Here is a 15,507-nt window from a genome sequence, read left to right as displayed (position 1 = left end):
ATTTTGTAAAGCTCATTCTGTTACTTAAGAATTTGATCTCTTGCTACTCCGATAACGATTACGGTCCTGTTAACATGTAGCAAATAGATTAAATAATTATGTTAACTGGGCACGGGGCCGCAGGAGGACATACACTTTACTCTTTTTGAAAGAAAAAAAAAATACAAGAAAAAAAGGAGACTAGACCTTAACCCTCTTGAAAAAAGAAAATACAAGAAAAAGAGAAGGTGGACATAGGATCAAACCTCTCTAAAATAAAACCCCTTACGTTTATTAAATTAATGAAGAAGAAAAAGGTAGTACAAAGACAGGGGACAAAAACCAAACCCCAGAAAAATCAACTATTGCAACAAAATCATGAAAACCGATAGCTAGGGAATCTTGAAAAAATCCCTAGAATAAGTTGTAGATGCAAAGGAAGGAACATGATCCCACCAATGAGAGCCAACATGATCAACCCCATAATTAGCTAAGGAATCAGCAACTTGATTGCCCTCTCGAAAAATATGAGAAAAAACGAGAATTCATTTTAGCTAAGACAGCCAGACTGTGTAACCAAGGAACCCTAAGACGCCATGACGCCATGACACCATGACACCAATGAACTTGAAAAAGAAAGAAAGTGAACAACCAATGATGAGTCACATTCAATCCATAAATAAAACCAACCTTGAGACCAGTCTGTTGAAAACATACTCGAAGTTGTGGAATTAAAGTATCTGACCCAAGGGATGAACTCACAAATCCCTGAATTTCAAGTCTTCTTCAATGATCATACTCTAATTGATTTTAACAAGTTCTTCAATTCCCTCCTGCAGAATAGGTGAAATATCTCACATCGACTATATCTCTGAAAGAAAAAAAAGAGCTTAAATATTTCAACACCTGGTTCTTTCTACGGCTGCCTATTTCCTAGTGCTTCTATTTACTCTTTTTTTCACTCGTTAAGCCTTTCAGTACCAAAAGAGGTAGTGGATAAAAATAGCCCAGCATGGAACAAAGAACAAATCCTTTACTCAAATTCCACTGATGAAGTCTTAAGAGCAATTCTCCTGTTGCTTATTGCTTTGGGGATAGGTAATCCCCCTCTCTCCCTTTCTTAAAACACTTCAGTCCACTTAGGCAATTCGACACAAGGCGAGCTCGATGGAGAAGTCAGGCAATAATTGCCTAGCCCAACGTCTTACTTGTGTGACGTAAGACATTAGCCACAATTTAAATTATTAAAGAACTATAGTAATTATTTATAAAAAAAAATTATTAAAAATATAAAAATTATTGTAAACACGAAATTTTCCTGAAACAAGAGAGACAAGAACACGTGCACAAAATAATATTTGTATTTGATGATTTTGGATTACAATCTCTCTATAACTTGATCCTCTGATTCGATCTCCGTAAGGTGGGTATTTGTGGATGTGCGATTGATCCAAAGGGCCGTTGGGCTTGATCTAAGGATGAACGTTCTTTAAGGGTCGTGGGCTTGATCTTTGAAGGTGGATTTGAGCGAATCTTCAAGGAGCCGTTGGGGCTTGATCTTGAGGATGAGTGTTTTTTTCAAGGGCCGTTGAGGCTTGATCTTGAATAATGGTGATGAACGGATCTTCAAGGGCTTTTGGGCTTGATCTTGAAGAACAATGACGAACGGATCTTCAAGGGCTTTTGGGCTTGATCTTGAAGAACGGTTGGATGTATGGATTTGTCGACGTTGTTGATCCAAATGGCCGTTGGGGCTTGATCTTAGGATGAACGGATGATGAATGATGAACACTTTCTTCAAGGGCCGTCGGGGTTTGATCTTGAATTGGTGGAAGTTCTTCAAGGGCCTTTGGGGCTTGATCTTGAATTGGTGGAAGTTCTTCAAAAGGGCCGTCGGGGCTTGATCTTGAAGGTGGATGATTGTTGATCCAAGGGTCATCGGGGCTTGATCTTGGAATAACGATGAACGAAGAACGAAGAAGGCTTTCTTGATTCTTCGGGAACCCGGATGCTTGAAAGCTTCGAAGTTTCAGAGCTTCAGAGCTTCAAGGTGTAATATCTATTGGTTCCCAAAAATTTCGATGTCTACAAATGCCCCCACTTCAAGGCGCGTCGTATACATGTGTTTGTCATGTGTAGGAGATGCGTTTTGAAGTCCTTTACTGTAGATGTCGATCCAAGGGCCGTTGGGGCTTGATCTTGAATTGGACTAGAAATTTCTTCAAGGGCCGTTGAGGCTTGATCTTGAATTGGGCTGAAAGTCTATTCAAGGGTCGTTGAGGCTTGTTCTTGAACTTTGTTTGAAATTTCTTCAAGGGCCGTCGAGGCTTGATCTTGAAGGTTGAAATTGGACCACAAGGAGCTTCATGTGGTAAATGATCTTTGGCTTTGGTAGTGGACGAATCGGCACGTATTTCGTTGCGCTTGTTGACTTTCCACAGCTTTGATCTTGAACTGGGTTGGAGGGTTTTCTGGTTTCCTCCAATTGTTTGACTTTCCACGGGCTTATTCTTGAACTGGGTTTGGAGTTCTGAGCAAGGAAGATGAGAGTTCCTTGTGCTGGTGATTTGATGGCATTGTACGACGAGGCTTTGCTCTTTGGCGAATGTGCTATCAAAATGTTGTTGAAGCTTCTCGAGTTCTTCAGCTCAGACTCCCTCTTCTCTCTAATTCTTCAACTCGGACTCATTTTGCTGAGTTGATTGTGCATGCCGCATTTCCTTATTTGTTCTCCAAGCAAATGTGGCAGCTTCTCGAGTTCTTGGTTTCAACTCAGACTCATTATGCTGGGTTGATTGAGTGTGCAGGCAGCATTCTTCTCTGCTTGCTTCTTCTGTATGCCAGGCAGGCACGAGGTAGAGTTGTTGGTCTGTTTCTTTCTTCAATCTTTCCGAGTGCCCACCTCTTGCTTTCTTTCTCCTTATCCATAGCTGAGGATGAATTGGCAAATTGTCTCCACATGCTTCGAGGTATCATTTTCACTTCCCTTATCTGTTCCCCAGGCAGATGTGGTAGACGAAGAGGAAGCATAAAATGATGAAGATGAGTACTTGAGAGCAAGGCTAGGTAAGCAATCAGGGAGGGGTTCCAGGCAGTCGGTTCCAGATCGGAAGATTGATACCAAGTGCTGGCTAATTGCTCTCTTTCTCATTGTCCCAAAACAACGACAAGGAGAAGGACAAGGAGAAAGCATGATATGAGATACTCTTGCTTTCAATCTTCATGATATGAAATACTTTTGCTTTGGATGAGTTGTTTGCAGAGGTACCCCAAGGAATAAGGAACACTGAGTGACTCGAGAAGGTTTGTTGGAAAGACATTCTCAGAGATGAAGAAAGGTTCTGTATATCTGCCTTGTTATGGAGGGTGAAGGTGGACAGTTATAAGAAGTTCTTTAATACCTGTATAGGTACTATTCTTTCACTCGTGTTGGCAACCATTAAGTGATTGATCAGTATGGCTTTACGTGCTTTCTTCTTTATCAGAACCCTTCGACAAATTGTCCGTAATTTCCTCCAAGCAGAGTGTGCATGTGACAGATGTTGACGAGGCTGAAAAAGACTGGCGCCTCTTCGATATCTGGGATCGGTGCTTCGATAAATTACCCGTGATTTCCGCAAAGCTGAGTTTGCGTGTGACGGGTGCTGACGCGTCTGGAAAAGCAAGATGCCTCTCCGATTTCTGAGCTTGCCTTTTCGATTTTTGAATTGGCCTCTTCGAATTCTGAGCTCGCCTCTTCGATCTCTAAAATCCCGTTGAGTGCTGATTTTTATAGAGGCACGCAGTTCGTTTCAAAGCACACTTGAATTTTCGCTTGTAGAAACTCCCTTCTTGCACTTCTAAGGTCTTGATTCGTCCGACCTCCTTTTTCTTCAACACCTTTGAAAATGTCTGGACCCTCCGACCGTCGTTTTGATTTGAACCTTGGTGAAGAGGCAGTCCCGCCTTCTTCAGACAACATATGACGCCCATCCTTCATATCCCCTACTGGTCCTCTTACCGTTGGGGATTCGATGATGAAGAATGATATGACCGCTACGGTGGTGGCCAGGAACCTTGTCACTCCTAAAGATAATAGACTACTTTCCAAACGGTCTGATGAGTTGGCTGTTAAGGATTCTCTGGCTCTCAGTGTGCAGTGTGCAGGTTTTGTGTCTAATATGGCCCAACGTCTATTTGCTCGAACCCGTCAAGTTGAATCATTAGCGGCTGAAGTGATGAGTCTCAAACAGGATATTAGAGGGCTCAAGCATGAGAATAAACAGTTGCACAGGCTCGCACATAACTATGCTATAAACATGAAGATGAAGATTGACCAGATACAGGAATCCGATGGTCAGATTTTACTGGATCATCAGAGGTTTGTGGGTTTGTTCCAAAAACAGTTGCCTTCGTCTTTTGGGGCTGTACCGCGTAATGAAGCTCCAAATAATCAACATCCGGCTCTTCTTCTTCTTGAAGTTCCGCCGAGTGATGAGGCTTCACACGAGCAACCTTCGTGAAAGCTCCCTCCTGTTTGCTCTTCTTTTATTTATTTATTTATTTTTTTACTGATGTAAAATGTACATTTATGTAAATTTTTCAGAGAAATCAATAAACGAGCTTTATTTTATTAAAGCGTAATTTTTTTTTTAAATGCCACCCATCCATCTTTCCTATATACATATATATATAATTTTATATGTATATATTCTATCGTGCAGGAAGCGCCCAACTTTTTTTTTTTTTTTAATCATATGTGTATATATATATATTCATTTCTTTTCCTGCTGTGTACTATTCCACAGCTTTTTATATATTATATATATATATATATATATATATAATTTTTTTTTTCTTCTTTCAGAATGGTGCACATGCACCTTCATAAACTTTTGTCACTTTTTTTTTTCTTTTTGCCTTCGGTGGTACTCACACATACCACACCTTCATAAACTTTTGTCACTTTTTTTTTTTTTTTTTGCCTTCGGTGGTACTCACACATACCACATCAAATTTTTTATTATATTTTCTTCTTTGCTTTCGGTGGTACTTACACATGGTGCCATGATGAATCAAGATTCCATTTTTTCACATGGTGCCAGAGCACCAAAGACTCCACCATTCCTTCTTTATTCTTCTGGCATATATATATATATATGGATGGGGAGATAGCATGGAGGAAGGCGCTGGACTACTGGGAAACGACATTGCTGGCGCGGTTGGAGGAGTGGATGGAGTGGACAGAGTCGGCGTCCAGCGCCATGACGTGTACGCTCGTCGTCGACGATGATGACCTCACTCTCCGACCGTCTTGGGTGTAGCACTCTTTTGGGTAGTTGTCAGACTCATCCATGACGTTGAGATTGTGCTACCCCATGCATTCGCAAGTTCTGATGTATGGCAGATTAGAGTAGCCACCATGGCATTTCCAAGTACGTTCTCACCTCGAACCTTGCGGGGATCAGCTTCTGCTTGGGAACGATCCTGCAGTGATAAAGGTTTGGCTCTGCAGTGTTGATGGCGAGATTGGATTCATGGATCTTGTACCTGTGCAACTTCTATGGCGTACATAACCCGAGCATCGAGTTTCAGGAGGAGAGAGAAGTCAGTCGTGATCGTGCTTTCTGTTATCTGTGGACGACGACATCCTTCTCGTCCACCTCCGGCTGCTTGTACGAGTCCTCATGATCACTGCCCTCGTCGAAATCAGAGCAGTTCCCCAGATCGTCGAAACTGTTCTCCTCCTCGTCGTTGGTCGCGTTGAAGCTTTTGAAGACCTTCCGAACTTTGTCGGTGATGATGATGCACCTGTCGTCGTGAGCAGACGGCGGAGATGGAGCCGTGTCTTGGATGCCTCGGGACTACCTTCTGCTATTGTGCTTGCTTTTGCATCACGAGTTGTTGCCACAAAGAAAAGCGTGAAGACAAGCCACCATGTCAAAGCGAAAAGAGTACTCGCTGGGCTCACGGTTTTGGGCTTCATCCTCAATAATCCAGCCCACCATTTATTATATTCTTTTCTTTTATTTATTTATTTATTATTTATTATTATTATTTTATTTTTTTACATTTGCTCCCTGCATTCATGGATTTCCTTGCTGTTTTAACGGATTACCAATGTTCACAATTGGTGGCAGCTTCTTGTGAATTTGGAATTAGCGATGGAATAGGCAGGATGTGGGTGTAACTGTCCAAAAGACTGCAGCGGGGCTTTGCTGTGTAGTGCCTCTTGATCATAGTTTTCCTTCTGTGGTGCGCTGCCGTGTGATGCTGTGCAAGAGACTGCAGTGGGGATTTATTGTGTAGTGCCTTTGATCACAGTTTTCCCTCGGTGGTGCCTTTGCCGTGTGGTGCCGTGATAGAGACTGCAGTGGGGATTTGCTGTGTAGTGCCTTTGATCACAGTTTTCACCGGTAATGCCTTTGATCACAGTTTTCACCGGTAGTGCCTTTGATCACAGTTTTCCCTCGGTGGTGACGTTGTCGCGCATATTAACCTTGTCGCTTGCCATCGCTACTTGCTGTTGTTGTTGGAGCTGATGGGCAGAAGGGGAGAGCTGCAGAGATGGCGGAGTCACTGGAGCTTGAAGCAGAATGTAAGGCGTCGAGCTTCATGATCGGCTAGTCGTTTGACGGCGGTTATTGAAGTTCTTCGTCGATTTTGATCATGGTGACCAGAATACACTGTTGTTGCTGCTTGGAGCTCGTTCCAGTACGTCACTTTTTACCGTGTGGGGTTGTGCAAAAGACTGCAGCGAGTTTATGCTGTGTAGTGCCTTTTGTTACAACTTTCCTCGGATGTGACTTTGCCGTGCACACTGACCATGCCGCCTGCCAACTCATTCCTTTAAAGAAATAAAGTATTTGTATTTTGAATTTGCTCTTTATTCTTCAAAGCGTTCATGTTTTTTTTTTTTTTTGATGATGTGACTGTACTTGAAGTTTTGAAGTTTCAAGTTGCCTACGTACCCTCAGTTGAGGAGGGATCAAGTCATGACGTAGTTCAAATACATTTTTTTTTTGTCGTACGCAACTTCAACTCGTGCAGGCAAGGAGCTTTTGGTGCCGTTTGCAGTTTCAACTCGTGCAGGCAATGAACGTTTGTTGCCATGTACAGTTTAGGCTCATGCAGGCGATGAGCTTTTGTTGTCCCCTTTTATGCTCGTGCGGACAATAAGCTTTGGTTCGTGCAGTTTAGGCTCGTGCGAACAAGGAGCATTGGTGTCACCTTTTAGGCTTGTGCGAACGAGGAGCATAGTTGGTTCGTCAAGCGATCCGAGAGAGTCGTTCCTCGCAATCTTCATAGCAAGGAGCCTTGACTGAGTAGTTGAAGAAGTCTTCTGGGAAGATGTCACGCATCATGATGGGGATGGATGATCTTCATGTCAAAGTTTCATTATCTCCAACACTTTCACATTGTTTTGGAGGTTGACAAGAGCTGTTTTGCCCCATTTCTCATTGGTGAACTTGTGGAAGAGATGGTTGCTGCTTGGAGAGGTGTTCCTCGCAATCTTTATAGCAAGGAGCCTTGATCGAGTAGCCGAATAATTTTTTGATGAAAAAGAGATCGCTCATGGTCAATCTTTGTGTCGAAATTTCCTCATCTTCAACACTTTCACATCGCTTTAGAGGTTGGCGAAAGCTGCTTTGCCCCCTTTCTGATTGGTGCACTTATGGAGAAGACATATGCTTCTTGTGCAATTTCTTCGGAGTGACACGAGTCCATCCTTCAACTTCACTTGACTTGACTGGCATGGTTTTGGAGCATGCCCCCAGCGATTGAGGTGAAGATTTTGAGTTGACAGAGTCGGAAGTGACGTCTTCTTCTGGGATTTCGTTTTCTTTGTCTTCTTGGGCCTCCTCTTTAGTACGGTCTTCTTGGGTTTGTTGGCGTGAAGATTGGCCGGTGTAGAAGATGGTGCGCCTCCTTACCTTCAGTGGTTCTTTTGTGTCGACCTCCAAAGTTGCTTGGCGCTTCATCCTTAAAGGAATCAAGCTTTGAACATCGTTTTTTCTTGCTAGACTGTCGAGTTTTTCTTCCTTTGGCGTTGTCTTCCTGTTTCTAGAAAGCTTCTTAGTTTCTTCAAGTCTGTCCGAAGCCGATAGTTGTAAAAGAGATCTAGTTGTGCCGCTTTGTTTCTTGGGTTTTGATAACCTTTCAAAGACAGATCTTTGCGGTGTTGGCGTCTTAAGCCTTTTGAAGACGGAAGTTCGATCTCGACCACTGATGCGATCAAGCACCGAAATTCTAGGTTTTGAATGATTCAGCCTGTCGAAGATTGAAGTTCGAGGAGCGGGTTTAGGCTTCTCTTTTGGCCTTGTGGCTTGTGGTCTTGGCTTCCTCATTTTTTTGTAGGTCGCCGATGTCCACCATTTCTTATCACCAGTAGATGCATCTTGGTTACTTACCCCCGGTGATGGTTATGTAGAAGGTGCCGTGTGACTTGAACATTGACGGGAATGGTCATGCATGCTTCGGAGATGCACAGGATCGAGTGATCCAAACACGATAGTAGTAATGTGTGCCGCAACCGTGTCTTCGAGGTCAAGCTCGATTTTCCCTTGTTATGCTAGCTTCAGGATGAGATTCTTCAGTACGAAGCACTTTTCCGTTAGATGACTGATGAAACGGTGGAATTTACAGTACCTTGGACTATCAGTACGATTCATCTCTTTCGGCCGTCTGCACTCAGGAAGGTCGATCACCTTTTTGTCAAGCAAGTCTTTCAACATGGCAACTACATCAGAGTCGGGGAATGGATAAGTCTTCTCTTCGAGCTCCTTCAAAGTGCGTCTACGCATCTTTTGATCATGAAAAGCTTCGCTTGAATCACCTTGCCTCGTGTAGGGATTTTGACGGGAGTTGTGTTGACCGTCATTGCTTCCTTGGTGGGTTTCCACGCAGTCTTCTCCACCTTTGGCCCAACAACTTTGTCATTCTTGTAGTCGACGATTGGTTCTTTCTTCCCATGATGGGCGATGCTTAACTCCATGTCATGGGCGCGAGTGGCCAATTCCTCGAAGGTCCATGGTTTAATGCCTTAAAGGATGTATTGCAAACCTCATTGCATGCCTTGGATGCACATCTCGATTGAAGAGGTTTCCGAGAGCCTGTCTTTACAATCGAGGCTTAGAGTGCGTCATCTGTTGATGTAGTCAATGACTGGCTCGTCCTTCCACTGCTTTGTGCTTGTTAGCTCTAGCATGCTCACAGTGCGGCGGGTGCTGTAAAAGCGGTTGAGGAATTCCCGCTTCAATTGCTCCCAGCTATTAATGGACTCAGGCTCTAGGTTCGTGTACCACTCAAAGGCGTTTCATTTCAGCGAGCGCACAAACTGTTTGGAGAGGTAGTCCCCTTCGGTCCCTGCGTTGTTGCAAGTTTCAACAAAGTGGGCAACGTGTTGTTTCGGGTTTCCCTTTCCATCAAATTGCATGAACTTTGGTGGTTGATAACCCATCGGCATCCTTAAGGCGTCAATCTTCTTTGAATACGGCTTCGAGTACAACCCGGAGGTATTTGAGCTCCCTTCGTACTATGCCTTGATGGTGTTGGTGATCATCTCATGCAGCTGCTGGATAGAAAGAGATCCCATGAGTGCCGCTGCTTGCTTTGGCTCCGGCTTCACATTGATTCTCTCCACCGGAGGCTCATCTTCTTCGCCATCTCCTCTTTTTAGTGGATCATCTTCTGGGTTAGGGTTCTCGCCATCCTGTGGCTCCAGTCGGCTGACGAGTACAGGGATTTGTAAGTCTTTTTCTTCCACAATCTGTGTTAGCCTTGCAATCGCTTCATTCATTTGAGTCAGTTGTTCTTCGATTGAGGTAACACCAATGGTCATGACTTGTGCAACCAATAGACGTGACTTTCCTTTAGACATCCAGGATACTGACGAAGAACGTCGTTGGCTGCTTTGGGATGTCATCTTGTGTGCCTCAGCATCATGCTTCGGTGCCTCCAGCGAAGTCAGGTTGATGACGGACTCGCGCCTTTGATGCTACCCTTGCTCCTTTAGCGGCACTAACTTTGAAGTGGCATGTTAAGGAGCGGTTGTGGCGCCAATGGATGCTCCGTTCATGGTGGAAGTGCTCAGGCTTCTTCCCTTTGTGAGAACGGCTTGTCCTTTGCTTGATGCCATTGATTTTGGAAGTGTGCTTGAATTTCTTGAACGGAGAAAGAGATGAGAGGTAGAGATTGTCCCACTGGGCGTGCCAAATTTGTAAACACGAAATTTTCCTGAAACAAGCGAGACAAAAACACGTGCACAAAATAATATTTGGATTTGATGATTTTGGGTTACAATCTCTCTATAACTTGATCCTCTGATTCGATCTCCGTAAGGTGGGTATTTGTGGATGTGCGATTGATCCAAATGGTCGTTGGGCTTGATCTAAGGATAAATGTTCTTTAAGGGCCGTGGGCTTGATCTTTGAAGGTGGATTTGAGCGGATCTTCAAGGAGCCGTTGAGGCTTGATCTTGAGGATGAGTGTTTCTTCAAGGGCCGTTGAGGCTTGATCTTGAATAATGGTGATGCACGGATCTTCAAGGGCTTTGGGGCTTGATCTTGAATTGGTGGAAGTTCTTCAAAGGGGCCATCGGGGCTTGATCTTGAAGGTGGATGATTGTTGATCCAAGGGCCGTCGGGGCTTGATCTTGGAAGAACGATGAATGAAGAACGAAGAACGAAGAAGGCTTTCTTAATTCTTCGGGAACCCGGATGCTTGAGAGCTTCGGAGTTTCAGAGTTTCAGAGCTTCAAGGTGTAATATCTATTGGTTCCCCAAAATTTCGATGTCTACAATTTTATATATATATATATATATATATATATATATATATATATTATTTATAAATACGTAACTCTGTTCTTCCACTTTACACTATATTTCAATATTTTCGAATACTTTCAACTAATCTTTTATTATTATCCGAAATTAAAAATAAAGTTATCTTTTATTATTTTATAAAATAAAAATACTAATATTTTAATACAAATTGTTTGGATTATTCAATTTAGGTGTGGAAATACATTTGAACATTTATTATTTATTGCAGGTAATTATTGTTCATTTAAGAGCATCTCCAAAGGAGATGTCAAAATGTACACATCAGCTATAACAGTAAAAAAAACCACACTAATATTCTCTAATCGAAGTGCAAAATCCTATGTGGCGATGACATGGATTGGCAGCAAAAGAGGGTGCTGTCAAATTTGATAGCAGCTTCAAATGTTTTTTTTATTAATTATTAAATGTATTTTATTAAATTTTAATTAGTTTAATCATTTATTATAATTAATGTTGAGTTGACCGATACAATTATCCTACTTTTTTCTTCTTTTCAATCAAGGAAGGTGAACAAATTACTGATTAAAATTTAAATGTCCTTTATTAAATTTTAATTAGTTTAATATTTTATTTTATAAAATAATAAAATAATAATTTAATTTGACATATCTGTTGGAGAACAAAACTTTAAAAGATGTCAAAATGTCACATAAGCTATCAAAATTTATATTTTATATTTAAAATTTGACATGTCATTTGAAAATGGTATAAAGAGATAATTGCTTGCATATTGCCTAATGAGGCCTTCCTACACTAGAATGCTCTAAAGGCTTGCCAGGCTCATACGCTAAGGACAAATAGTGCTTTCAAAATGCCAAATTAATGAAGTAATATCAAGTATATTGACTTTTGTATATGAAAGTAGGGCTGCGAAACCTTAGTCCCGATTCTCAAATCGAAATTTTTGGGATTTCCAATTTCAAGACTGATTTCAAACCAAATTTTAAGGAATCCTAAAATAATTTCGGTATTTTCAGGACAGTGGGAATCCCAAAATATTGTTGGGCTTTTTGACCTTTCGACTTTTCGGCTATAATAACTTGGTTGTGGCTGTGCAGTGTGCAGAATAGCAAATCTGCACTGCATATCTTGGCAGTGCAGTGATCAAAATTTGGCTAGGCTATAACTTGGCTGTGCATGTGCAGTGTGCAGAATAGCAAATCTGCATTGCATATCATATCTTGGCTGTGCAGTGAAGTGATCATCAAAATAAATTAACAATCTACTGCCTATTCTACTACAAATGCATGCAACAAAAATAAATTAATAAATCCAAAACCAGAGTTTACTAGGTTCCTTCAGAATTTCTTCTACGACTGACATAATTTGAGTCAAAGAAGCGGGATATGAACTTATAGTTTACATGTGTGCAAGTGTTCCCGTGAGTGAGGATCTATGCATGTGTAAACAGTTTAAAAGCACATATAATGTCATGCTTTGATGACCATTCCAGCAACATTACGTTATGAGCAAAATTTCTTTTACCTTGTAAACATAACGAACTGTTCAAATCAAGGTTTCTTTTCTTGTTCTAAATAGTAAAAGAAATCATGATTTCACACCAGGAAGGATACTGAGGTGAGGTGAATGTCGAGAGACCAAGAGAGAGAGCGTCAGACAATGGGTTTGATAACTTTGATTTATATGCAACGGTTGAGATTAAATCTCAACATAATCCAACGGGTATTAAAATTCTAAATATATATATATATATATATATTTAAAAATTAAATAATATATATATTTTTCGATTCGGTTTGGGATTACCGAAATCCCAAAAACTTGAGGCCGATTCCTATACCGAAATTTCGGGATCGATTTGGTATTGGGTACCAAAATTTTCGGGAATTTCGGTTTGGAATTTTTTTGGTTCGGTTTCGGGAATTTTTCAATTCAGTTTGGAATTTTTGGAATTTTTTTCCAGCCCTATATGAAAGCGTCAGCGTGTTAATGATTTAGAATACAACCGCCGTGACCTACCTGCCGTAGGTAAGTCCTCATTGCGTGAGTATGGAAAAGGCAGTCAGATGCTATTCCATCCAGGACTTTTTCAATTGTTAAATATACCAATACCATAGATAAAGATATTTCAACTTTATCGATAAAAGTCTTTAACAAGAAAAGAAAACATAGAAAAAGTTGAATAATTGGTTTGAAATTGCATCACCACCACGGGGTTCTTTCAATTCTACTTTCTTCTAGGCCGTTTGATGGCTTAGAAGAGAGTAGAATTGAAAGAGCCCTATGGTGGTGATGCAATTTCAAACCAATTATTCAACTTTTTCTATGTTTTCTTTTCTTGTTAAGGACTTTTATGCATAAAGTTGAAATATCTTTATCTATGGTATTGGTATATTTAACAATTCAAAAAGTAGCTTGTGACAGTGTTCCAAAAAAAAAAGTAGCTTGTGACTAATTAAAATAGATTTGAGTTTAATCTGTTGTTTGTTATGTCAATGTGAGATAGACATAGCTAAACATGATGAGTTATGAATCCCTAATAAAATGGGTTATCTAATATATTCTTATATACAGATTACAAGTTTTATTTTACGTATCCCTACCAATCCAATTCTAATCCTAAGGTCGAATATGATGTTTGTCTTTGATTGGTGTCAAGTAGCAGCGATGAATTGCAATACAAACATATACTATAATAAAACCTTCCCTCCAAGAAAACAGAGAGAGAGAGATGGCAGCACCGGAATTCAGTACATTCTCAGTAGCATTTTCAACGAAAGGAGAAGATGGCCCGACGGCTACGCGAAAAACTCTACGTTCCAGGTTCTTGAAAAATACAACTAAATCATAGTAATTATTTGTCTTTTTCAAAATGTTATTTAAAACTGTTATTTTTCCAACAACGAGTCTTTCTTGTTGAAGAAAAAAATTTAGGGTGTGAGGGTAGGAGAGGGACGACAAGAGAGAGAAGAAAGGTCTCGGCTGTCTGAATTGCTTGTTCACCCATGTGACCTTAGCTTTTATTATTTTATACTAAAACATGGACTTTTCTTGCCCTACAACAAGTAATACAGGTTATAAAGGGAATTGTTCCAAAATCTTATTTGAATTATACTTTTAGATTACACAATCACATTCCTAAACAATATTAACTACAACATTTCTTTATACATATTTATTTAAAGAATATCAAAGTTTTGTTTCTAATTAACTTTTCCTTCCTGTGTGGAATTGACTTCTAATTAGTTGGATTTGGAATTGTTGCAAATACTAGTTATATCCTACACAAGTTATGAAAATAATTGTTTTTCAACATTGAGTCTTTTTTTTTTTCTTCTTATTTTGTTGTAAGTTCTCTGATGTTGGAGGTGGAATTGGGAGTTGGAATCCTTGATGTCGTAACGAATTTCTGTACAATGCAGCAATGGTGGAGCCACCCACAAGATTAAGGTGGGCTATAATCCAGGGAAGTTTTATGTAAAGGTAGTGTAATTCATGCAGTCATTTTTACTTTTTACACAGTTTTCTCAATTTTTAGTTGTCAGATAGAATGAATTGATGATGATCAATAGTAAAAAATTAATAAGGGTGTGTTGGAGATAAAAATGAATGTGTGAATAACATTATTCTTTTGTAAACTCATGCTTATAGCCCACTCAATTTCAATACAGGTTGTTATTTAATGTATATTAGTCAAGGATAGGTAATAAATAATAAGTTTTATGCAAAAAATTAAAAATTAATTCTATCTCCCATCCCACTTTAGCCTATTTGAAAAAGAAAAAGATCATTTACCATATACGATTTAGCCTTTGTGCTTCTTATTCAAGAAAAGAAAATTAATTTTTTTAAATCCACAATGAAATTCCTATATCCGCATTTCCTTACTTTCCGTTGCGATTTTCCAATGAAGTCACTTTTGGTATGTTCTTAATCTCTTTATTTACTTATTCTTGATTTAATTAGTAGGTTAAATATTTATATGATCCTTGAATTTATCGGTTAGGTTATGATTTTGAGAATAATTTATATTCTATTATTATTCTTTTATATTGATAATTATATAATTTTATATAAGTAAAAAAATATATATATAATTATATGATACTAATTTCAGCTAACCCAAAAAAATAAAAAAAATCCTAAGTCCCTTGCAATGCAGTTCATTATTAATATGACCATACTTCAATTTTATGATTGTTGACATCTGATTGATATGGTAACGTCAGCCGTAATCATAACTTCCAAAGATTTTTTTCTTTCTAAATTTAATTGATCAGATTTGTGTGGACTTGAACAGTATTATTGACAAAGTCTTCTTTCCATTCATTGACTATTGACTAGTATACAAGCACCCAACGCTATGTACACCAGTGGGCCGCCTTTGTTGAAGCTCAAAGGGACTTATTATTTTAGAGATATTTATCTTGCAAAGAAAAATATAACCTAGTAAAAATTGATAGGCAAAAGAAAAAGGAACGCTCAAAACATTACGCAAAGATTTTTTGCATTGCAACAAAGACCACATAATTTGCAGCTTCTTGATCTTTCTTTAGCTTAAATATTTTAGGTGGCTAACCAAACTTATAATGCTGGAATTTTTCAACTACTACGACGTAACTTACTAGAATTTAGCATTTGCACACATTGGCTTTGGGCGACCACTTGTCTTGGATCAAGACAAGATTACAATTCAACAGCCTTCAGTCAGCAAACCGTGTGCAAGCAGACACGTGGTTAC

The sequence above is a fragment of the Malus sylvestris genome, chromosome 14, assembly GCF_916048215.2.
Source record: "Malus sylvestris chromosome 14, drMalSylv7.2, whole genome shotgun sequence".
Taxonomy (NCBI): domain Eukaryota; kingdom Viridiplantae; phylum Streptophyta; class Magnoliopsida; order Rosales; family Rosaceae; genus Malus; species Malus sylvestris.
This window is presented reverse-complemented; position numbering follows the sequence as displayed.